This window comes from Rhinopithecus bieti, unplaced genomic scaffold, assembly GCF_001698545.2.
Source record: "Rhinopithecus bieti isolate Rb0 unplaced genomic scaffold, ASM169854v2 scaffold_23881, whole genome shotgun sequence".
In the NCBI taxonomy this organism is placed as follows: Eukaryota; Metazoa; Chordata; class Mammalia; order Primates; family Cercopithecidae; genus Rhinopithecus; species Rhinopithecus bieti.
The window spans coordinates 252,978-277,039 of record NW_016811421.1 but is presented as its reverse complement, the minus strand read 5'-3'; the positions used below and the strand labels follow the sequence as shown (position 1 = coordinate 277,039).

The window sequence follows — 24,062 nt, the reverse complement described above, 5'->3', positions numbered from 1 at the left end:
CTGGGTGTGGTGGCAGGTGCCTGTAACCCCAGCTACTCGGAAGGCTGAGGTAGGAGAATCACTTGAACTCAGGAGGCAGAGATTGCACTGAACTGAGATTGCACCAAGTGCACTCCGGCCTGGGCAACAGAGTGAGACGCTGTCTCAAAAGACAAAACAAAACAAAAAAGAGCTGCTGCTGAAGTCATGTCTATTTTAGAAAAGTAGTATGAATGAGTTTTCTACATATTAACTACAATTTCTGGTAATTTGCGAAATGTTTTTCCCATTTTTAAATCTGAGAGTCTCTATCTCCACTCACAAAGCAACAGGCACTGCTAGGGCTCTTAGGCTAACATCTGCCACCCCACTAATCTGCATGGTCCATAAACAGGTGTGCAGAGGACCAGAGTTCACCAGTCAGCAGCCCCGCGGAATCCGACTCTCCAGACTTTCTGCCATTAATTACCATAGATGTGGCCTTTTTCCTGATATTCTCTTCCCATTGGAGGCTTTTTATTAAGACCTTGTTCCTGTGAACACATTTGGGGCACAACATATTGTCTTCAAGATGCGGGAGTGGAAAATTTGAGGCAGGAAGCAAGAAGAGTGCGCTCACTCTCCCTTCTTGCTTTTCTGGAACCCAGGCTTGACCAGCATGAAACTGCAGGTGAACCCAACCATCTGTGTCTGCAGGGAGACTTTTCCCATGGACCACACACCACCTGACACCACAGGCCTCTTGTGGAGATTCCACTGCCTCTGGCGTCCTCGCCCTGGCCGAAATTCTCGCCCAGGAGGCCAGCAAAGCCTCTGGGGCAGAAGTTGTCACCACAACTGTATTAACTGCCTCAAGCAGAGCAGTGGAATCTTCCAGGGCAGGCGGCCCCTCCGCAGGGGGAAGGGCCACTTCAGGAGGATGTGTCTCAGAACTTTGCAGGGACGTTTCCCCTTTTTCCACCTTTACTTTTTTTTGCAATGATTTCCGGATTTTGGCCTCTTTTGCTGTGCTAGGAAAATCCTTTTGATTTGGGTAGGCAAAGGCACACAGGCGCTTATACGCATCCAATTTCTGGCCTTTGGAGCTCAGCTTCAATTGCTGGCACCAGGCCCGCAGAATGTCCCGGTGAATCAGATTAACAGGTGGCAGTTTAGAGGGTAATGGAGGGATTGGTATCTTCTTCTGAGGTCTGGGGTTGTCACTGTACTCTGCCTTCTTCTTAGGACAGAGCACTTTATTGCCTTTGACGGACATTTTTTCTTTGGTTCCCTTTGCTGATGTTCCTGGCAAAGCAATCATGTTTGGTTGATTAGAAGCCTGCTGATCCTCTTCCCTCGACTTCTCTGTGAAGGTCTCCTTGCCTTTCGCCTTCTCCATACTTGTAGAAGCGGAGCCTCGCAAATGCTGTGCCACATTTTCTTAATCCAGTCTGTCACTGGTGGACATTTGGGTTGGTTCCAAGTCTTTGCTATTGTGAATAGTGCTGCAATAAACATACGTGTTCATGTGTCTTTATAGCAGCATGATTTATAATCCTTTGGGTATATACACTTTAATTTACTTTATTTTACTTTAGGTTCCAGGATACATGTACAGAATGTGCAGGTTTGTCACGCAGGTATACATGTGCCATGGTGGTTTGTTGCACCTATCAACTCGTCATCTAGGTTTTAAGCAGAACATGCATTAGGCATTTGTCCTAATGCTCTCTCTCCCCTTGCTCCCCACTCCCCGACAGGCCCTGATGTGTGATGTTCCTCTCCCTGTGTCCCTGTATTCTCATTGTTCAGCTCCCACTTATGAGTGAGAACATGTGGTGTTTGGTTTTCTGTTCCTGTGTTAGTTTGCTGAGAATGATGGCTTCCAAATTCATCCATGTCCCGGCAAAGGACATGATCTCATTCTTTTTTATGGCTGCCTAGTATTCCATGATGTATATGTGCCACATTTTCTTTATCCAGTCTATCATTGGTGGTCATTTGGGTTGGTTCAAAGTCTTTGCTATTATAAATAGTGCTGCAATAAATGTAAATCAAAACCACAATGAGATACCATCTCATGCCAGTTAGAATGGCAATTATTAAAAAGTCAGGAAACAATAGATGCTGGCAAGGTTGTGGAGAAATAGGAATGCTTTTACAGTGTTGGTGGTAGTACAAATTAATCCAACCATTGTGGAAGACAGTGTGGCGATTCCTCAAGGACCTAGAACCAGAAATACCATTTGACCCAGCAATTCCATTACTGGGTATATACCCAAAGGATTATAAATCATTCTACTATAAAGACACATGTACATGTATTTTTATTGCAGTACTATTGACAATAGCAAAGACTTTGGGTTATGCATTTTTAAGAATACCACAGATATGAAGTGCTCTCCATTGTATCATATCAAGAGTTACAGGATATCAACATGACTCACTACTGATGATGTTAACCTTAATCTATTTTGTAAGTGGTATATGCCAAGTTTCTTCACTGTAAAGTTACTATTTTTCTTTACATCTTCTATTTGATAGAAGAGTCACTAAATCCAGTTCATGTTCTAGGAAAGAGGAATTCAGTTCTACCTCCTAGAGGAAAGAATATTAGAGAATGTGAATGTATGTTAAAACCACCACAATAATTAATACTTATTTTGGGGGAGGTTCTTTGAAGCTATTCAACTATTAAGTTTCTCATTAAAATTTTACCCACTAATTTTAACATGCATGACTGGATCTTATCTGCAGCAATTATTACTGCAGTATTTTGATGGAGATTTTCTGTTTCACTCCTTCCTGCCTGGTTTTACTCATAGTGAAGCAACTATATAAGGAAGATTTGTTTCTTCTCTATTTATTTATTTATTCAATCACTTGTTTATATCAGTATAGATCCATGAATCTTTATTTTATTTTGGGGTTATAAATCAAAAATATTGTTTATATTTTATTGCTCAATTTCTTTCAGCTTTGGTCATAGAGAACGCTTTCAAGTTGACTTCTGTGTCCTTTTGACAGGCTTTTATTCTCTCTCCCTCCTTTTCCTTCTCTTTCTCTGTTTCTTTCTTCCTTTCCACATCCTTATTTTCTGTAATTACAAGATTTTCCAGGTTCATCTTGTATTATCCCTGCCCCAGGTCTACACTCAGCCATTTCTTCAAGGAGCACTGGTTCCTTTTATTGGAGAATAGTATTCAGAAACCAAGATCTGGTTGCTAGATAAGAAAATTCGTTTTAAGAAAGAGTGTATGTGAATGTTGAGGATCTAGAAATGAATTTCCTTAAAAGTTATGTCTACATGTCTTCTAGATACTCTTGCATGTTGAACATTAGGTATTATAATGCTTAAAGATATAATGTATGTCTTAAAATCTGTATGTGAGAAATAAGTTCTATAAGATGCTGAAAGAGTGACTACATGTTTATATCCCATGCCATAAGGGATAGCTACCATGTTTTATCAGAAATAAGTGCAGTGGCAGATCAAAGCTGGTGAGAAAGAAGGATGCCTGCTAACTGCCTGCTAACTAAATACAACAGATTAACCCCATTTCCTTTCTTCATAAGCTTCCTTAAAGCTAATCAAGCCCACATCTATAATTAATTAGATGACATCTAACTTCTTGAATGCTTATTCTGTACCCTTTAGTCTCTGTTGTAGTGACTTTTGGCAGATATTAAAATCTTGGCATCTTTGCTTGATATCCTTATGTGTCCTCTCCTTTTCCATATATGCTGCATTAGCAATTTCCTGCTTCACTGCTCCTTCCTATAAAACAGTTGCAAGGTTTTGCAGTCTTACAGCAGAGTTGAGTAACAGTGCTTCCATTTTGCTACATAAAAATTGGTCTCCTTTATTTTTGCCTAGTGTCAGTCTTAGCACTGCCACTCAAGCTTTGAGGATATTTAAATGGTAGCAAAGGAATCCACTGCCCCCATCAGCTGATGAGGGCTCAGCTTCCCTATAGTTCCTCTTGATCCTACAGCAACTACATGTCTGATCTACACTGTGGGAAATGCCTTAGATCAATGTTAGAGACTGGGCACACACATACAGTAACTGAAGATTTGTGTTGTGCTTACATTCACCCAAATTCATACTGTGGACTTAAGGAAAATTTTGGCCCTGAGTGTGGGTGCCATTGTCAATTTTTAAACTTTTTTTTAGATTGTTGCAGCATCCCTTATTGAAAGAAAACAGTGCTTGAACATCTCAGAAAAGGATATGATAACTGGCCTAGCCCAGTGGCTCACGCCTGTAATCCCAGCACTTTAGGAGGCTGAGGCGAGTGGATTATCTGAGGTCAGGAGTTTGAGACCAGCCCGGCCAACATGGTAAAACCCCGTCTTTACCAAAAATGCAATAATTAGCCAGGTGTTGTGGTGGGCACCTGTAACCCCAGCTACTTGGGAGGCTGAGGCAGGAGAATCACTTGAACGTGGGAGTTGGAGGTTGCAGTGAGCAGAGACCTTGCCACTGCACTCCAGCCTGGGCAACAGAGTGAGACTCTGTCTCAAATAAGAAAACAAGCAAGCAAGCAAACAAACAAACAAACAAAAAACCCTCAATTTTTACCTAATGTTGAACACAAGCTGAAGAAGAACTATTTGAATGACATTTGGTTTAATGTGTTTAGCAAGTGCATGCCTTGCCTAATGCCACCAAACGTACACATGTGCTCTGCTCTGAAACATATTTAAACAGTGTTCAACATTTTTGAATATGATGAAAACTTTTTAATGTTCCCACATCTCTAAAACTTCCATAATAGCTTTGTATTTTTAGGATCTTCTGAGAAAACGCTTGGTGACAGAAGCTCTTATGAATTCAGCAGTGCTTTGAAGTAAATCTGTATTTTTCACAGTAACAGACACATACATTGGAAAATAGTGATCTGCCTTTATGAGATATGTAATATGTATTCAATGTACAAATAACTCTTGATTAACATGTTGATTCTGGAACTCCTTACAATAAGTCTGGGGCTAAGATCAGAGCGTGATAGCCAAGGAACTGCAGATACAAATAGTGGTTGATTTGTTTTACTAATCTTATCAGAAATTCTTAATTAAACAGTGGTAAGCTAACCAAGACTAAGCCTTAGAGGCAGAAGTATATTCTGTCAAAAGACTTATTTTCTAATACGGGGGGGGGGGCAGAAAAAAGAAATAAATACTTTATAATGTCAACAGACAATACACTTTTTCATTGTTTAATCAGGATTCTGTAGAAAAAGCTGAACTTTTTTTTTTTTTTTACAATCACTTAATATTTGGAAGTAGGGCTTGAGTAAATTAAATTGTAGTTTGGTCTCTAATAAGAACCAACGGGACTCATCTCTAATGACCATTTGTAGGGCAGAGATTTCTCTTAAAACAATAATATTAAATATATCAGTGAAACAACCATCAGGAAATATTGGGGAGGGGTTAACTACTACAACTTCCCTATGATAGTTAATTTTTGGCAAAATGCATTAAAAGCCTTAAAAACAGTTTGGCCCCCAGTAATCGTATTATTGGGATATAGGAATTGCATTTAAACATTTTTTACATTGGTGAATAATATGAAACCCATTTACATTTCCCAGTAAAGGGAAGTATGGTTAAGGCAATATGGTTCACTGACTGAATTGGAACTAAGCAGTATTAAAAATTATACTTACAAAGCACCTTATTAGGTAAGAGATGGCATTTTAAATGTTTATGTTGGTATAATATTATTGGAATTAAATAAAGATTTTCCAGATTTTATAATAAAACAAATATCTTTTTAATGAAAAACATACATTATTTATTTTCAAACTATAGTTACAAAAGTAGTTTTCCTTTTTTTTATTTATTGGAAAGCCAATATGTAAAATAGAAAAGGTCATTGACTTTCTTTCAGGCAGATTTTTGATTTCAATTTCAAGTTCTGGGGGACTTGGGTAGGTGTGTTGACCTTGGGAAAGTTGTTAAAAGGCTCTAATATCATTTCCTCATCTATATGAGTTGGTTAGGAACATTGGAAATATAATTAACATACATGTAAAAAATTCTTAAATGTTAAGAAACTTGTTTAACAATTTCTTGTGTATGTATACTGGATTTGAAACAAATGAAAGGAAATGGAATGGGTGGATGACAGGGAATCAGTTTTCTCCACTGCTTGGAGGTATGGTTAGATAGGCAGGAGGAGGCAAGAAATGAGTCATGTGATATCAACTATGGATTAAGGAGGACAGAAATCTCCATTGTGGATGTCATGTTTCCCTTAATATAAAGATGCATAAATATAAAGGATACCTACTGTAGATTATGGTATAAGGGCATTTACATGGATTAGGGATGCATATATATATTTTTCTTGTTTTGTCTGTGATGGATTCTAGGAAAGCAGGTTGACACCTATTAGCAAGGGAGCCTTTACCCAGCGGTACAGATCCTTGGTTTCTAATACAATTCTTTCATTTAAAAGGGAAGAGGGGGTTCCCTTGGGGAAATGGCTGACTCTAGGGGGTGGGGCAGGGAAAATACAGATGAGGCTGGAGCTCTTGTATGGCTAGGAAAGTAAGGAAGCAGGTCAAAAAACAAAAGATGGGACCATGTCTAAGAAGCACAGGGAGGTAAATACCTTTGGCATTACCAATGGCCAAAGTTGGAGGAAGGGAGTAAAAAGAAAAAACAAACAACAACAGCAACAACCAACAAAAAAACAAATTTTGCGGAAGAGAAAAAAATGTTTAGTGGTAGGTAGTGGATTATACCTAAAGATAAAATAAATTACTTATGGAAATCCCATACTTGTATAAATGGTTGATCAAGTAAACAAATAAATAAATGGGGAGGAGACACATACTTATGGAAAGATTCCAAATAATTTAACATGACCACTATTTCTCCTGCAAGAGGATGGAGGCTCAATTCCTCCTACCCCTGAATGTTGGGCTGTGTATAGTGATTTTCTTCCAAAGAAACATAAGAATTGGAAAAGAGAGAAAAAGGTTAACTTTTTTATAGTGGACGATCTGACAACCACTACCTTCCGTTTGATGAATCAGTGTTAATTTCCAACAATTGATTTACCATTGACAGGGTATTACACTCTTGTATAATTGATTAAAAATGACCACTTTAACCTCTGTGGGTTTCTTTCCTCTTTCCCAAAACTATAACCTCAGTTTAATAATGAGGCAAAGTTTTGACAAATTCAAATTGAAGGACATTTCTATCAATATACCAGGCGAGTCCTCACTAAAACCTGTGGAAGGTCATAAAAAACAAAGGGACTCTGGGGGCTTTGTCACCAGTTCAAGGCCACCTAAGGAGGGCAATGGACAATACAGTTCATTCTTGTATCCTGAATGGGAATCCTGAACAGAAAAAGATTCACTAGTGGGAAAAAACTAGTGGAAATCTGAACAAAGTGTTATGATTAGGTAATAATAGTGATGTTAGCTCTTTAGTTGTGGACAAAGGTACCACGTTAATGTTAACAATATCATTTGTTTGCTGATCCCGGGCAAATTGGTTGGTTAAAGTTTCCTTTTGAACTTTCTTAATCCACAAATTGAGGGAGGCCTTGTTCCGACTTTGGTTGCTATGAAGATTACCTCACTTCTCATTTTCCCATTCATCCTTTAATTACACTGTTATGCACCTTAAGGACCCATGGCTAGGGCCATTAAGGTACATTGGTGGGAAGAAAAATTGAATGTTAATTTCTTGCCCTCCAGGAGTGTATTAAAAGTGCCTTCCTGTAAATTTGTTGAAGTTCCTTATAGATTTCTGGATACTAGGCCCTTTGGTCAGATTGGGGTAGATTGCCAATAAATTTTATTTTTTTTTTTCATTTCTGTTTTTAGGTTGGGCCTGGTTCACTCTGATGTGTTTCTTTGCTGTGCAAGGAAGCTCTTTAGTTTTTAATTAGATCCCATTGTTCACTTTTGGCTTTGTTGCCATGCTTTTGGTGTTTTTAGTCAGAAGTTTCTTTGCCATGGGAAAAAAAACAAACCAACCCATAAAAAGTGGGGCAAAAGGGGATATAAACAGGGGGAACTTATTCAAAGAAGGACATGTGCGGGTCCAAAACAAACTATGGATTAAGGAAAGTTTCAATCATCCAGCTGGTCATTAGAGAATTGCAAATCAAAACAACAGGGTGAGTCCATTTCTGATTTGCCAGTTAGAATGGCGATTCATTAAAAAAGGTCAGAACAAACAGGATGGCTGGGAAATTATGTGGAGAAATAGGAATTGCTTTTACACTGTTGGTATGAGTGTAAAATTACCTTCACCATTGTGGAAGACAGTGTTGCGATTCCTCAAGGATCTAGAACTAGAAATTACCATTTGACCCCAGGCAATCCCATTACTGGGTATATTACCCAAAAAAGATTATAAAATCATTCTACTATTAAATACCACATTGCAATGTATGTTTGTGCAGGGCACTATTCCAATAGCAAAGCAAAGACTTGGAACCAATCCAAATGCCCATCAAAGATAGGCTCAATAAAGAAAATGTGGCACATATACACCATAGAATATTATGCAGCCATAAAAAAGGATGAGTTCATGTCCTTTGCAGGGACATGTATGAAGCTGGAAACCATCATTCTCAGCAAACTAACACAGGAACAGAAAACCAAACACTGCATATTCTCACTCATAAGTCAGAGTTGAACAATGAGAACACATGGACACAGGGAGGGGAACATCGCACACCAGGGCCTCTGTGGGGTGGGGGACTAGGGAAGGGTTAGCATTAGGAGAAATACCTAATGTAGGTGATGGGTTGATGGGTGCAGCAAACCACCATGGCGCTTGTGTACCTATGTAACAAACCTGCACATTCTGCCCATGTATCCCAGAACTTAAAGTATAATAGAAAAAGAAAGCCAGAAAAAAAATCGCCTCTTAAAAATCTAATCATTCTGAGTGAAAAAAAAAAAAAGAGAAAACAGTGCCTCCCTACATAATATTTACCCAGTGATCCTAGTTCTACCCATTTTGGTGCCACAAAGTATATGACAAATTTCTTTGCTTAAAATAGTCTTCAAAGTTAGGATGGCAATGATTATACCTCCCCTGGGTTTCCTCCAAACAAAATGCCCTGTTTCCCTTCAATGTTTTCTCGAATACACAGCCTTGGGTTCCCTCTAAATCCTGTTTATCTTCAAGTTTTCCATATTATTCTTGAGGTGAGGAGTTTAGAATGATTGTAACAACTGTCGTCTATTTGTTCTGCTACTGTGTAACATACTTTCATGAACTATTTGTTTTTTTCTCTTTTCTTTTTTTTAATTATACTTTAAGTTCTGGGGTACATGTGCAGAATGTGCAGGTTTGTTACATAGGTATACAAGTGCCATGGTGGTTTGCTGCACCCATCAACCCATCACCTACATTAGGTATTTCCCCTAATGCTATCCCTCCCCTGGCCCCCCAACCCCTGACAGGCCCCGGTGTGTGATGTTTCCCTCCCTGTGTCCATGTGTTCTCATTGTTCAACTCACTTATGAGTGAGAACATGTGGTGTTTGGTTTTCTGTTCTTGTGTTTGTTTGCTGAGAATGATGGTTTCCAGCTTCATCCATGTCCTTGCAAAGACATGAACTCATCCTTTTTTACGGCTGCATAGTATAGACCAATGGAACAGAACAGAGGCCTCAGAAATAATACCACACATTTACAACAATCTGATCTTTGACAAACCTGACACAAACAAGCAATGGGGAATTGATTCCCTATTTAATAAATGGTGCTGGGAAAACTGGCTAGCCATATGCAGAAAACTGAAACTGGAACTCCCTTCCTTACACCTTATACAAAAATTAACTCAAGATGGATTAAATACTTGAATGTAAGACCTAAAACCATAAAAATCCTAGAAGAAAACCTAGGCAATACAATTCAGGACATTGGCATGGGAACTGTTTATTTTTGATAACCCTAAAAGTTGTCATTATTGTCTCATGTTACAGATGAGAAACCGATACCTTTGTCACAGTCAGGAATTCATTCTACAAATATTTATGGAGGAACTAATTTGTATTTGTCACTCTTCAAAGTGATGGGGATAAAAAAGTGAATACAGCAGATGGAGTCCCTGCCTTCATGGAGCTTATTATTCTAGGGCAGCTTTCAGCAAACTATAAACTACCCCTCGGCCAAATGCAGTAGCTGCTTGTTTTATTAAGTTTTAAAATGTGTTTTCTCTGTTTATTATTATTTAACAAAATGCGCTTCAAAAAAAGAAACAAAACTTCAGTCAATTAAAACACAGATATGCTCATCTTTAAATATATATTGATAACTGTAAATGTGGTTAAACACAGAAAGAAGAAAACCTACTTTGAATGTTCTTGATCACGATTCTTCAATCTACCATAGGCAGAAATTTCTAATTTTGATGACGTCTAATTTACTAATTTTTTCTTTTCTGGCTGAAAAGTTTTATCTATTCACTGGTTATAAAATATTGCCATATGCTTCCTTCTAAAAGCTTTATAGCTTTAACTTTATTTTTCATCTATGATCTGCTCAAAATAAGTAAAGTTTTATTGAAACACAGCCACACTCATTTGTTTACATATTGTCAATGACTGCTTTCCCCCATAATAGCAGAGTTGAGAAGTTACAATAGACCTGTGTGACCCACAAAACCAAAAATATTTCCTATATGGCCTTTTACATAAAAAAAGTTGACTGATCCACGTTCTAGAGATTGAGCAGGGACAAGGTTGGTTAGACACAAAAGGAGACAGAAAAAATAAACTAGCGAGTGATCGTGAGATGGCGATAGAAGCAATGGAGAAGGATGAAGCAAGGGAAAAGGGATACCAAGAGCAGCTGCAGAGGCTGTGGGGGTCATTAGGTAATTTAGGGTTCAAGAGGACCTCTCCAAAATGGTGGCCTGGGATTGAAGGGAGTGATCCAGGAGGGTATTTCAGAGAAGCACATTGGGAACTGCAAAGGCCCCAGGCTTTAAGAGAAAAGGGTCCTTAGATTTGAGAAACAGTAAGCGACCAGTGTGGCAAAAGAAGAGAACCTGAGGGACGGGAAGAGTGGAAGGAGCTCAGGTCAGAGAGGAGAGGAGAAGGGGAGAAGGGGCTGAGTAGGCATGTTTGAGGCCATTTTTTTCTCTGACATGGGCGATCGCTAGAAGATTTGGGCCAGGAGTGGTGGCTCACACCTTTAATCCCAACACTTTGGGAGGCTGAGGCAGGAGGATCAGTTGAGCCCAGGAGTTCAAGACCAGCCTGGGCAATATAAGGAGACCCTGTTTTTACAAACAATTTAAAAACTTAGAAAAAAAATTAAAAATTTGCTGGGTGTGGTGGTAGTGAACCTGTAGTTTCAGCTATTTGGGAGGCTGAGGTGGAAGGATAGCTTGAGCCTGAAAAATCCAGGTTACAGGGAGCTTTGATAGTACCACTACATTTAAGCCTGGGCGACAGAATGAGATCCTTTCTCAAAAGAAAAAAAAAAAAAAAAAAACAAAAGATTTGGGGCAGAGGAGTCAGGTAATGGGACTCATTGTAAAGGATTGGTTTGGCTGCTGTATTGAGAACGGATGGAAGAGGGGCAAAGACAGAAGCAGGGAAAGCATTTAGTGAGCTACTACGGGGATCCAGGCAGCACAAATGGTGGCTCAGACCATAACCACACGTGGAATGAGGGGCAAAGCAGGACTGCAGCCCCAGATCAGCCTCACTCCAGAGTCTGCGCTCTGTCAAATGCAAGTTCTAATCATAGAAACTGACACTTTAAGTTTGGGAAATGCAAGGCAGCACTTACCTGCAAAGGAAGGGTCTGGCCTCCTCAAGGATTCTCTGAGTCCTATCAGGGGAATTTGGGTAGTTCTAACAGACAAATCCATAATAACAAGATAATTGGGGGATGCTAGTTAAATCCCTCGGGCAGCACTCCTTGGGTCTTTTGAATCAGAGTAGGGACATCTTTAGCATCTGATTAAAGCTATGGAACACACTTTCCGGAAAAGAAAAAGGATACACACACACAGATTTACAATATTTTGCATACATTTTTAGAGTGTTTATAGTCTTTGCCTCTAGGATTTAAGGTTCTGTTGAGGTTATCTACATCTGAGCAAACTTCAAAATTGAGAATTGGAGGTTCATCAGGAAGAGGAGGTGGGCCTTCACGGAGTTGGTGGATAGATACTAGGTTGGTGCAAATGAAATGGCGGTTTTTGTTATTGAAAGTAATGTAGTAAAGTAGTTAGGCACATGTGAATGTTACGGCAAGCTTTAAGCCATACTGAGCAAGTCACCTATTGTGACAACATGCAGACCAATGTTTTGCATATGTGTTAGTGAGAAATAAGGTTCATTGTAGAGCTTAAGACTTGTACATTTTCAATATTCTAGCTAGCATAATAATATTAATATGTTAGGCCCTATTGTACTATATAGTTCCCGCTGATGAATTTATTGATTATTTTCTGAACACTAAAGGAAGGGACTATTTTAGCCTCGATGTATCCCCTATTGTGTTGAAACAAAATGAGGTCTTTGGTGGTGTATTTTTCAAAAAATAAATTTATTAATGCTAGAAAACACAGGCATACTTGGTTTTCTTGCATTTTGCTTTATTGCACTTTGTAGATATTGTTTTTACAGACTGCAGGCTTTTGGCAACCCTGCAACCAGGAAGTCTATTGGCACCATTTTCCAACAGCATGTGCTTACTTCATGTCTCTGTTTCACATTTTGGCAATTCTTGCAATATTTGAAACTTTTTCATTATCATTATATCTGTTATGGTGATCTGTGATCAGTGGTCTTTGATGTTATTACTACAGTTGTTTTGGGGAACCATGAACCATGCCTGTATAAGATGGCAAACTTAATGAATGTGTGGGTGTTCTGACTTTTCCACTGACTGCCAGTCCTCTTCTCTTCCTTTCTTCAGGCCTAATCCCTGAGACACACAATATTAAAACCAGGCCAATTAATAACTTAAAAGTGGCCTTTCAGTATTCAAGTGAGAGTTTCACATCTCTCATTTTAAATCAAAAGCTAGAAATGATTGCATGTAGTGAGGAAGGCATGCTCAAAGCCAAGACAGGCCAAAAGCTAGGTCTCTTGAGATACACAATTAGGCAAGCTGTAAATGAAAGAAAAAGTTCTTCAAGAAAATTAAAAATGCGACTACAGGGAACACATGAATAATAAAAAAGCAATACAGCCTTGAATAGATCAAACCAGACACAATATTCTTTTAAGCCAATGCCTAATCCAGAGCAAGGCCTTAATTCCTTTCAATTGTATGAAGATTGAGAGAGGTGAGAAAACTGCAAAAGAAAAATTTGAAGTGAATAGAGGTTGATTCATAAGGTTTAAGAAAAGAAGCCATCTCCATAATATAAAAGTGCAAGGTGAAGCAGCAAGTACTGATATAGAAGCTGCAGCAAGTTTTCCAGAAGACCTATCTAAGGTAATTGATAAAGGTGGCTACAATAAACAACAGCTTTTCCATGTGGACAAAACAGCTTTTTAGTGGAATATGTCATTGAGAACTTTCATAGCTAGAGAGGAGAAGTCAATGCCTGGCTTCAAGGCTTCAAAGGACAGGCTAACTCTCTTCTTCGAGGCTAATGAAGTGATGAACTTAAGTTGAAGCCAATTCTTACTTACCATTCTGAAAATCGTGGGTGCCGTAAGAATTATGCTAAATATCTTCCTGTGCTAAAACAACACAGCCCCGATGACAGCACATCTGCTTACATCTGTTTATGACATGGTTTACTGAATATTTAAAGCCAACTATTGAGACCTACTGCTCAGCAAAAAGGATCACTTTCCAGATATCACTGCTCGTTGACAATGTACCTAGTAACCCAAGAGCTTTGATGGAGATGTACAAGGTTAATGTTGTTTTCATGCCTGTTAATACACCATCCATTCTGTAGCCCATGGATCAAGAAGTAATTTTGACTTTCAAGTCTAATTGTTTTAAAAATACATTTTATAATGCTATAGCTGCCATTCATAGTTCCTCTGATGAATCTGGGCAAAGTAAATCGAAAACCTTCTGAAAAGGATTTACCATTCCAGATGCCACCAAGAACATCTGTGTTTCATGGGAGGAGGTTAAAGTATCAACATCAATAGGAGTTTGGAAAAAGTTGATTCCAACCCTCATGGATGACTTTGAAGTGTTCAAGACTTCAGCGGAGGAAGTCACTTGAGATGTGGTAGAAATAGCAAGAAAACTAGAATTAGAAGTAGAGCCCAGAGATGTGACTGAATTGCTGCAATTTCATAACAAAATTAGAGCAGATGAGGACTTGCTTCTTATGGATGAACAGAGAAAGTGGTTTCTAGAGATAGAATCTACTTCTGGTGAAGTGGCTATGAACATTGTTGAAATGACAACACAAGATTTAGAATATTTCATTAAACTTAGCTGATAAGGCAGCAGCAGAGTTTGAGAGGATTGACTCCAGTTTTGAAGGAAGTCTACCATGAGTAAAATGCTATCAAATAGCATTGTGTTCTATCTTTTGTGAAAGAGTCAAGCACTGTGCAAACTTTGCTGTTGTCTTATTTTGAGAAATTGCCGCAGTCACAGGTATGATTTGCCAGTCAGACCTGGAGGAACCACCATCCTAATCAGTCAGCCACCATTAAAATCAAGGCAAAACCCTCCACCAGCAAAAAGATTATGACTGGCTGAAAACTCAGAAGATTGTTAGCATATTTTAAGCAAATGACTATTTTAAAATTAAGGTATGTATATTGCCTTTTTAGACATACTATCATTATACCCTTAATAGACTACAGTGTAGCACAAACATAACTTTTACATGCATTGGGAAATCAAAAAGTCTGTACGATTTGCTTTATTGTGATAGGCTGGAACTGAACTCGCAATCTCTCTGAGATATGCCTGTATTGTCAATTTTCTTTGGTCTCTTGAAATATTTATTTGAGAATTGAATATAAGGCAATACCACAATTCCTCTTGTTACATTTATGCTACCATTCACACTTTGTAAATGAAGAGATTGAAAAAGCTTTATAGGGAATGTGGATTCTTCTTCATTTATTAACTTGGCTTGAAATAGAAAAAAAAAAAAAAAAAAGCCATTCAGGCCTAAATGGTGAGTTTCCTCCTTCCTCCTGACAAGTACAACATGAGAGTTGCACAGTAATGTTGGCTTTTCCATGAGCAGTCTAAACTAGTTATTGACCTGGTGTGTATCTGGATTTGAAAGATCCAGACTGCAATTCTATTTCCCTAGACAATGCTCTTTATCTGACCCAATTCTAGCACTTCTTATCTAGAAGCAAAGACATTTTTCTAGTTGTTGAACTACTTTGATAGAGATTTGAGAGAGAGTAAATCAGAACAAGAATAATATATTTTCTGAAGGCATGCATGTAGAAGATCTCATTCTCATGTGTGTTCAAGAACAAAGGGGTACATGTTTCCTCAGTCAGTGTCATGCAGTGGCTCTGTGGCCCAGGCTGGAGTGCAGTGGCGCAATCTCCGCTCACTGCAAGCTCCGTCTCCCAGGTTCACACCATTCTCCTGCCTCAGCCTCCCGAGTAGCTGGGACTACAAGCGCCTGCCACCACGCCTGGCTAATTTTTTTTATATTTTTAGTAGAGACGGGGTTTCACTGTGTGAACCGGGATGGTCTCGATCTCCTGACCTCGTGATCCACCCGCCTCGGCCTCCCAAAGTGCTAGGGTTACAGACGTGAGCCACTGTGCCAGGTCTTTTTTTTTTTTTTTTTTTTTTTTTTTGAGACAGATTCTCGCTGTGTTGCCCAGGCTAGAGTGCAGTGGCATGATCTTGGCTCACTGCAACCTGCAACCTCCACCTCCCTGGTTCAAGCGAGTTTCCTGCCTCAGCCTTCCAAGTAGCTGGGATTACAGGCGTGTGCCACCACGCCCGGCTAATTTTTGTATTTTTAGTAGAAACGGGGTTTCACCACATTGGCCAGGCGGGTCTCGCACTCCTGACCTTGTGATCTGCCTGCCTCGGCCTCCCAAAGTGGTGGGATTACAGGCGTGAGCCACCGCACCTGGCGGAAGTGGATCATTTTTTAACAATACATTTCCTCTCTGTGACAAAACTAACTTCAGTAATTATAAAATAAAATTAGAGGCCTGTAGCTTTCATCCATAGGGATAGTGCCTAAATCTTTACCCGTAAGTGTTCCTGTGTCCAGCCATTCATTTAGGATAATTTCTGGTTTCCTGATGCTGATTACAATATAACAAAATTTTGTTTCAAGGATTTGTTACACCTGCCTCTAGTGAATCTCTCATGTAAGGTAGTTATTTGAGCACTGTTATATATGAGTTCTAAATTTCTCTTCAAAGAATCAATATGTCAGTATGTCCAATTCTTTGCCTTCTACTTTTAAACTTAACTTCCTCATAAAGCAACCTTTTTTGATCACCTGCTCCACCCTGACTCATTCCGATGTCCTGCTCTGCCATAACCATTTTTCCAGCCAAACCATCACCCCATCACTCTCTTTAAATCAGCCAATCGGAAATAGTTTAGCCTGTGCGGCCTAACCCTAGCCAATAGGGGAATGACACAGCAGCAGGGGCGACGTGCGTCAGGAATAAGAATTCCTTCCCCTCCCTCGTCCAGGCGTGTGCTCACCATTGCTCCCTCTGTGAGGGCGCACCCTTCTAGAGAAGTAAATTGTCCTTCTGAGAAGAAAAAAAGAAAATTTTATATTTGAGTGCTATTTCTTTTGTGGCACTGAAACTTTATTTATAACAGGACTAAAAAGAATACAGCTGAGACTTTATTTAGTTCAAGATAGATTGTATGAACAGTTTTTTTACTTGCTTGCTATTTTATGTTTATTTAATAAATGTCCATATATATGTTTCAACATCTGGTCTGAGACATGCTTTTATTATAATTTGGTAATGAGGTTATGGGGAAGTGGCAGACACCCACCTTAACATTCTTTTAAGACCATTATTTCCAATAAGAGTAACTTGAGAGTGTGCTCAACCAATTTTGTCAGCTCACAAAAATTAGATATTCAATGGTCACCTTTATTTTCATGTTGCTTTGCTGCTTCTTATGTGTGTAGGTATTTCACTCTAAAATGAATCGACTATGAAATAACTTATCTTTTATAAAAACAGGGTTAACCTTATAGTTACTCTGATTTTCCAGGGAACAATGGCAATTAGGCATTTATCAATGGTATGAACCCAAACATGTAAAAGACTTAGTTCAACAAAAGCGACAAAGGCTTTTAAGCAATTTAAGAGTAATAAAATAAAACAATGGAAAATACTTTGACTATGAGATATCAAAATTAAACTTTGAGGTTTCCTTGTTTCCTTTTATTTGGGATGTATGACTATTGTTGGTTTGGTTTCATAGGTGAACTGGGGCATACTAGTATGTGGCAAACACTAGGTGGCGCTGAAGGACTGTAATAATTGACCGCAATTCGCGCCCTTTACAAATCGCATCATTGTCGGAATCAGGAAGAGTGTGAATTTTTACATTAGAAACGATGCATATGATCAGATTTCTTTCTCTTCTGACTATGGCTTTGCTTAGTAAAAATCCAAGTGCAGTTTTGTCATGAGTGAAATAGAATTTATGCAGTGCTTACTAGGCAATAACTTCAAAACAAATTACACTGGGGAAACAACATCCTTTTGTTTGGAAGCTCCCATTTTCAAATTTTGTTGCTCCTCAAAGTCATGGTCTTAGTCTGGTTAACAGTCATGAGCTCGTTGTAAAGCACCACAGGAAAATATACTTGATAGTCACCTCCCTAGTGACTGACAATTTCCTATTTTGTGCAGGTTTGTTATTTTTATTTTTTAATTTTTTATCTTAAAGGGTTACTGTAAATCTTGGAGCATAGTAGAGCATATGAAAGGTGAAGGCTGTTTCTTCATCCTCCATTTGCTCACATTGTAAAAAAGAATGAAAAATGCCTGCTGCAGAAGCTCATATTTTCATGTCTCATCTTTACTCCTCAATGAGAAAAACTCATTTTATAATCGTTCATCGAGGGCTATTTTGGTTCATGGGTTTCATTGGGAAGGCGTATCCAGCTTCCCAGAACCCTAATTAATGGTTTGGCAAAAGAGAGGAAGCTATGCAGGTTAATTAATTTACATTTTTGATTTCTTTTTTTTTAGAAATGAGTAAAAGAAAGCATATACCTAGTTTTTCAATCTGCTTATTTGTTACATTCCTCTGCAATATATGGAGAGTTTCCGTCTCATTCATTAATTCTGAAGCTTAAGAGGCAAGATAGAAGTAGTGAACCTGGGACTTAAAATGTAGAAATACATAGTCTCAAGATACAAAGTCTAAAGTATCTTAATATCTTACTCAATAAGAAGATCATTCCCACAAAATTAACATGAGTCTAATATAATTCATTTTATTTTGAATTATAGAAGCTTTTAAAATCCAAAACCTCTACATTATAGATTCACAATTCACCATGAAAACAACCAAAAAACATTTAGTGTTATATAAAATAAGAAATTTATTTACTAATATATGGTTACATTTAAGTTAAATTATCCCAACTTTATATTCCTTTATCAAAGATAATTATAAAAAATAGCACTTTGGTTTTGTACATAATTTCTCTGAAAATCTCAACACAACTTCAAGTTTTAGGACAGATGCCTTTAGGGTATAAGCTATACACTGAGGGCCCTTGGGATGCTGAGTGGCTGTCTTAACTAGAGAATATATTTCCTTTATAGCATCATATGTTGTCATATAACTCTTCTTTCTTAGTTTTCTTTTTCCTTAGAGCCCCTAACCAAAATAAAGCAAATGATTTTATTGTTAACTTGAAGGATTCAATCATGTTGGGGATACTTGCTAGTAAATTATTCACTCAGATCTCGAACGGTATCTCAATGATCTAAGATGGTTAGGAAAGCTTTCAAAATTCACAAGAGTTTCCACACTAAGGAAGTAAGTAGAACATCTTTTAAAATATATCTAAGATGTGGAGTTCAAATAGGCTCAAGAAAACATTTGATTAATAAACCATTCTTTGTTTTGTGCTCTTAAGATCAGAAATCTAAGAGAATGAACATGTGGCAGAAAGACGTTCGCTCCAAAGAGAAAATGTATTCCCAGAGTACATTTCTAGCTTGTGTACCATTACTGTTTGAGTCAGTGGTAGTTTGACAAAGCTTTGTAGAGGTACAGAATCAAAAGGAAAGAAAGTTGCTAAAGAGCTATGTACTTTGCTGTGCTGATATTTTGTTAAGTAATCAAACCGGTTGTGAGACTGTAAGTTTGTTATTGAGGAGGAAAAGAATATAATTTTAGAATTACAATTTCACTGGAAAATGGATTCAGCAAAATCTCATCAATTCTAAATGAACATGCTTTGAAAACAGTTTCGATTTAGGATTCCAGTGGTTTTACTTATTTATTTATTTCCAGTAAGCGACCATGGTGGAAAGAGAAAATAACTGGATTTTAGTAGTTTTGGAATTGGATTCTGAATCTAGAACTGAATTAGGAAGTTTAGGTTCCAGTGTTCTGGAAAAACTTTGGGAAGGTTAACCTTTTTAAAACTATTTTATCATCTGTTAAATGTATGCTACCAACATCTGACAGCTCTTGTGTAGATTAAACAGGATAATGTATGCTGCATCAGATAACTGTACAATGTAAAAGCCATTTCCATCCATCCATCCATCCATCCACCATTTATTTATTCATTCTATCATGTATTAATCCTTAATTAAAAGCCTTTACATGTAGTAATACTTTATTTCTCATTTGATTTTTCATTGATCCTGAAAGTGCTAGTTAATGAATAGGAGAAACAGAAAACCAAAAATGCTAAGCTTGGTCTAGGATGTTTTTTTAAGTGGAACAAATATAAAAGTAGAATTATGGAGTGCAATAGACAGCACAGGAAATACCTCATGAGGTTGACATAGATATGATACCTAGTATCTGGGATAGCTACATATTAAAGCAATAAGCATTCCAAATATGGGACCACAGCTCTTCCTTGATTAGTTTCTAAGAGGACAAAGGCCCTTGGATTGAATGAAGACTTTTCAAAAGATAGTATCATAATTAAAATACTATGTGAAAATAAGCAGACACTTTTCAGTAAAGTCAACAAAATATCCTGACTAAAGCAGAGGGCTATGTAAGAAAATACTGAAAGACAAATTTTGGGGAGGGCCATTTTATGAAGGTACTTAAAAGTCAAATTGAAGAACAGAAATTTAATCTACAAGTTGCTTGAAGTAGTTAAAAGCTAGGAAAAGGGACAGAGAAAGTCATTGGAGAAATATTTATTTGGTTTGTCATGCATGTATTTTTGGATACTCATTGATATGGTTTGGATTTGTGTCCCTGCCCACATCTCATGTTCAAACTGTAATCTCCAATATTGGAGGAGGGGCCTGGTGGGAGGCGATTCGATCATGGTGGCAGACTCTCCCCTTGCTATTTTCGGGATAGTGAGTCAGTTATCACAAGACCTGGTTGTTTAAAAGTGTGTAGCACCTCCCTCTTCTCTCTCTTCCTCCTTCTCCAGCCATGTAAGACATGCCTACTTCCCCTTTGCCTTCCACCATGATTGTAAGTTTCCTGAGGCCTCCCCAGCCATGCTTCTTATACAGCCTATGGAACTGTGAGTCAGTTAAAACTCTTTTCTTTATAAATTACCCAGTCTCAGATAGTTCTTTATAGCAATGTGAGAACAGACTAATACACTCATTATGGGCACAGAATTGTGCAAAGCACTGAGGGGAGTGTTGCAGATGAGAAAGGAGATACTGATTCTTTCCAATAAGAGCTTCCGAATTAGCTGGAAAGAAGACATAAACACAATTAAAAATTATCACGTAGGGTGATGATAAAAATGCGCAGGAAAGCAGATTGGTCCTAGATGTTACAGAGACTGAGGGAGAAGAAAATTAAGTAGGATAAAAGTAACATCCTGAAAGAGTGATCCATATTCACTGTCTGTACACCTCTCTCCTTACATTTTTCTCTTGAATCCACTCCATTCTAGCTCTCCCTTTATTTATTCACTGAAACTACTCTTGTCATGGTCAGCAAAGACGTCCATATTTTTAAATTAAATGGTTTTTTTTTTTTTAATCTTACTTGACTTATCGAAGCATTTGATTCCATTGCTAACTTCTCTTTCTTGGTCTCTGTCTGCATCAGTGTGTGCTCATTCTCAGTCTCTTTTTCTGGGTCCTCCCCACTCCCCCACACCAACTGTTTAACATTTAAGAGCTCCAGGGCTCTTTTCTCCTTTTTCTACATTGATTTCCTTGATGATCTCATGTCTTTAAACACCATCTATATGCTGATAATACCCAAATTTATGTTTCCAGCACAGACATTTACCCTGAATCCTAACTCATAATACTCAATAGCTCCACATGGATGTCCAATGTACATCTCAAACTTAACATGCCTCAAACTGAGCTGTTGATCCCTCCTCTTCCTCTGCCTACCTTCTTCTTACATAGTCTTCCTCATATTAATGGTGACTTCCATTCTCTCAGGTGTTCAGGGCAAAAACCTTGGACACAACAGTATCTTTCACATTCCATATTCAATCTGTCAGCAACTTATGTCATCTCTCCCTTCAAAATATATCCAGAATTGGTTCATTTCTCACAACCTCTGCTGCAATCCATGTCATGAAGTCAACATCACCTCTTGTTTGGACTATTACAATAACCTCCTAACTGCTGCTCTTGCACTTGCTTCAGACTGTTGTTGACACAGGATGTATAACACTGTGGTTAAAATGTGGGTCAGGACATGCTTCTCTGCTCAGTGTAAAGGTATCCTGCAAGGACTTGTGAAACTGAGTCCTTCCAGTGCCCTTCAGATGCTGCTCAATCTGTCATCTCTGACATCAACTCTTTGCCACTTCTTCCTAGCTCACCAGAAATTTGTCTGTTCCTCCCCAGACAAACTGGCATTCTTGCTGTCCCTCTAATGTCCAAGGTGTACTCTTGCCTCAGCGTTTTTTCACCTGATCTTCCCTCTACTTGAAAAGTTTTTACTCCAAATATCCACATGGTCTACTTCCTCACCTCCTTCTATCTTTATTCAGTTGTCACTATCCTCAACCACTCCACTTAAAATTGCTTCTGCATTTTACTCCTGCCATTCTCTCTCTCTTCCCTTCTTTATTTTCTCCACAGAACTTACTACCATCTAACTTACTACATATTTTATCTTACATTAAAGTTTGTTTGTTGGTCTTTATGCGCTAGAATATATACTCTCTGAGGACTAGGATTTGTGTTTTTTTTTTGTTCAGTGATATATCCACAGTACCTAGAACTACTGCTCATTCAATAAATTTACATTGAATGAATGGATGGTTGTATGGATGGGGGAAAGCTTCAGTGAGGAAGGCCTTGTTCCAGATGATGAATAACAGTTGGATTTGGAGATGTATAAAGGAAGAGGAAGTGGATGGAGAAGAGCATTCTAGTTAGGGGGAAGCTGTATAAGAAAGAATGTAAGGGCTGGGCGCAGTGGCTCACACCTGTAATCCCAGCACTTTGGGAGGCTGAGGTGGGTGGATCACCTGAGGTCAGGAGTTTGAGACCAGCCTGACCAATATGGTGAAACCCTATCTCTACTAAAAATAGAAAAAAATTAGCTGGGCCTCATGGCACGGGCCTGTAGTCTCAGCTACTCGGAAGGCTGAGACAGGAGAATTGCTTGAACCCAGGAGGTGGAGGTTGCAGTGAGCCAAGATAATGCCACTGCACTCCAGCCTGGGAGACAGAGTGAGACTCTGAAAAAGAAAGAAAGAAAGAAAGAAAGAAAGAAACAAACAAACAAACAAACTAAGAAAGAAAGAACTTAAGACATGAATCAAGCCGGATATTAATATGATTGAGGGCAATAGGGCAATAAACTGAAGCAAATCTTTTTTAAAATGTATTTTGTTTTAATTAACAAATAATAATTGTATATATTTTTAGAGTACAACATGACTTTATGATATTATTGACCCTCCATATCCATGGGGTTTGCATCTATGGATTCAACCAAAAGAGAATTGAAAATATTTGGAAAAAAATTAATAATACAACAATATAAAATAATACATAATTTTTATTGTAACAATATAACAGTAAAAATAATACATTGTATTAGATATTGTAAGTACAGATGATTTGAAGTACACAGGAAAATGTGCATGGGTTATATGCAAATACTATACCATTTTATATAAGGGACCTGAACTCCCATGGACTTTGTGGAGGGGTGGTTCTAGAACCAATTCCCTGTGGATACCAAAGGACAATTGTGTATGTATACATCATGGGATGATTGAATCAAACTAATTAATGTATCCATATTATTAAATCTTGATGGGTGGGATAAATAGCAGACTTTGACAGACCTTAATTTCTGCCACAGGGGTTCAAATGTCATTCTGTGAGATGGAGTTTTTAAATTCCAATCTATCACCTGCTAGGATAAGGTTTCTCAAAGTCTATTCTTCTGACAACCTTCATCAGATCACCTGGATGCTTGTTAAAATGCATCCTTTTGGCCGGGCGCGGTGGCTCAAGCCTGTAATCCCAGCACTTTGAGAGGCCGAGACGGGCGGATCACGAGGTCAGGAGATCGAGACCATCCTGGCTAATACGGTGAAACCCTGTCTCTACTTAAAATACAAAAAACTAGCCGGGCGACGAGGCGGGCGCCTGTAGTCCCAGCTACTCGGGAGGCTGAGGCAGGAGAATGGCGTAAACCAGGGAGGCGGAGCTTGCAGTGAGCTGAGATCCTGCCACTGCACTCCAGCCTGGGTGGCAGAGCAAGACTCCGTCTCAAAAAAAAAAAAAAAAAAAAAAAAAAAAAAAAAAAAAAAAGCATCCTTTTAAAGATCAAAGCCCAGACTAGTAAATCCTAATCTAAAGTAGGGCCTGATAATGTGCATTTTAATTAACCCTCCAAGTGGAAATTAAGCAAACTAAGGTTTGGGAATTTCTGTCTTAGAGTATCTTAGTTTCTAGCTCTAGGTTTGCTTGGGGATGAGAGAGAGGAAAGGAGGCAAGGTGGGAAAGGCTGTAGGTATGGATGTAA

The 24,062-nt window shown here is 38.4% G+C and overlaps 1 pseudogene; it reads right to left on the bottom strand.

Moving 5' to 3' along the window:
• Nucleotides 1–349: 349 nt before the first annotated feature.
• On the bottom strand, nt 350–1,375 carry LOC108543405 (developmental pluripotency-associated protein 4 pseudogene; annotated as a pseudogene).
• Between the last annotated feature and the right edge of the window lie 22,687 nt (nt 1,376–24,062).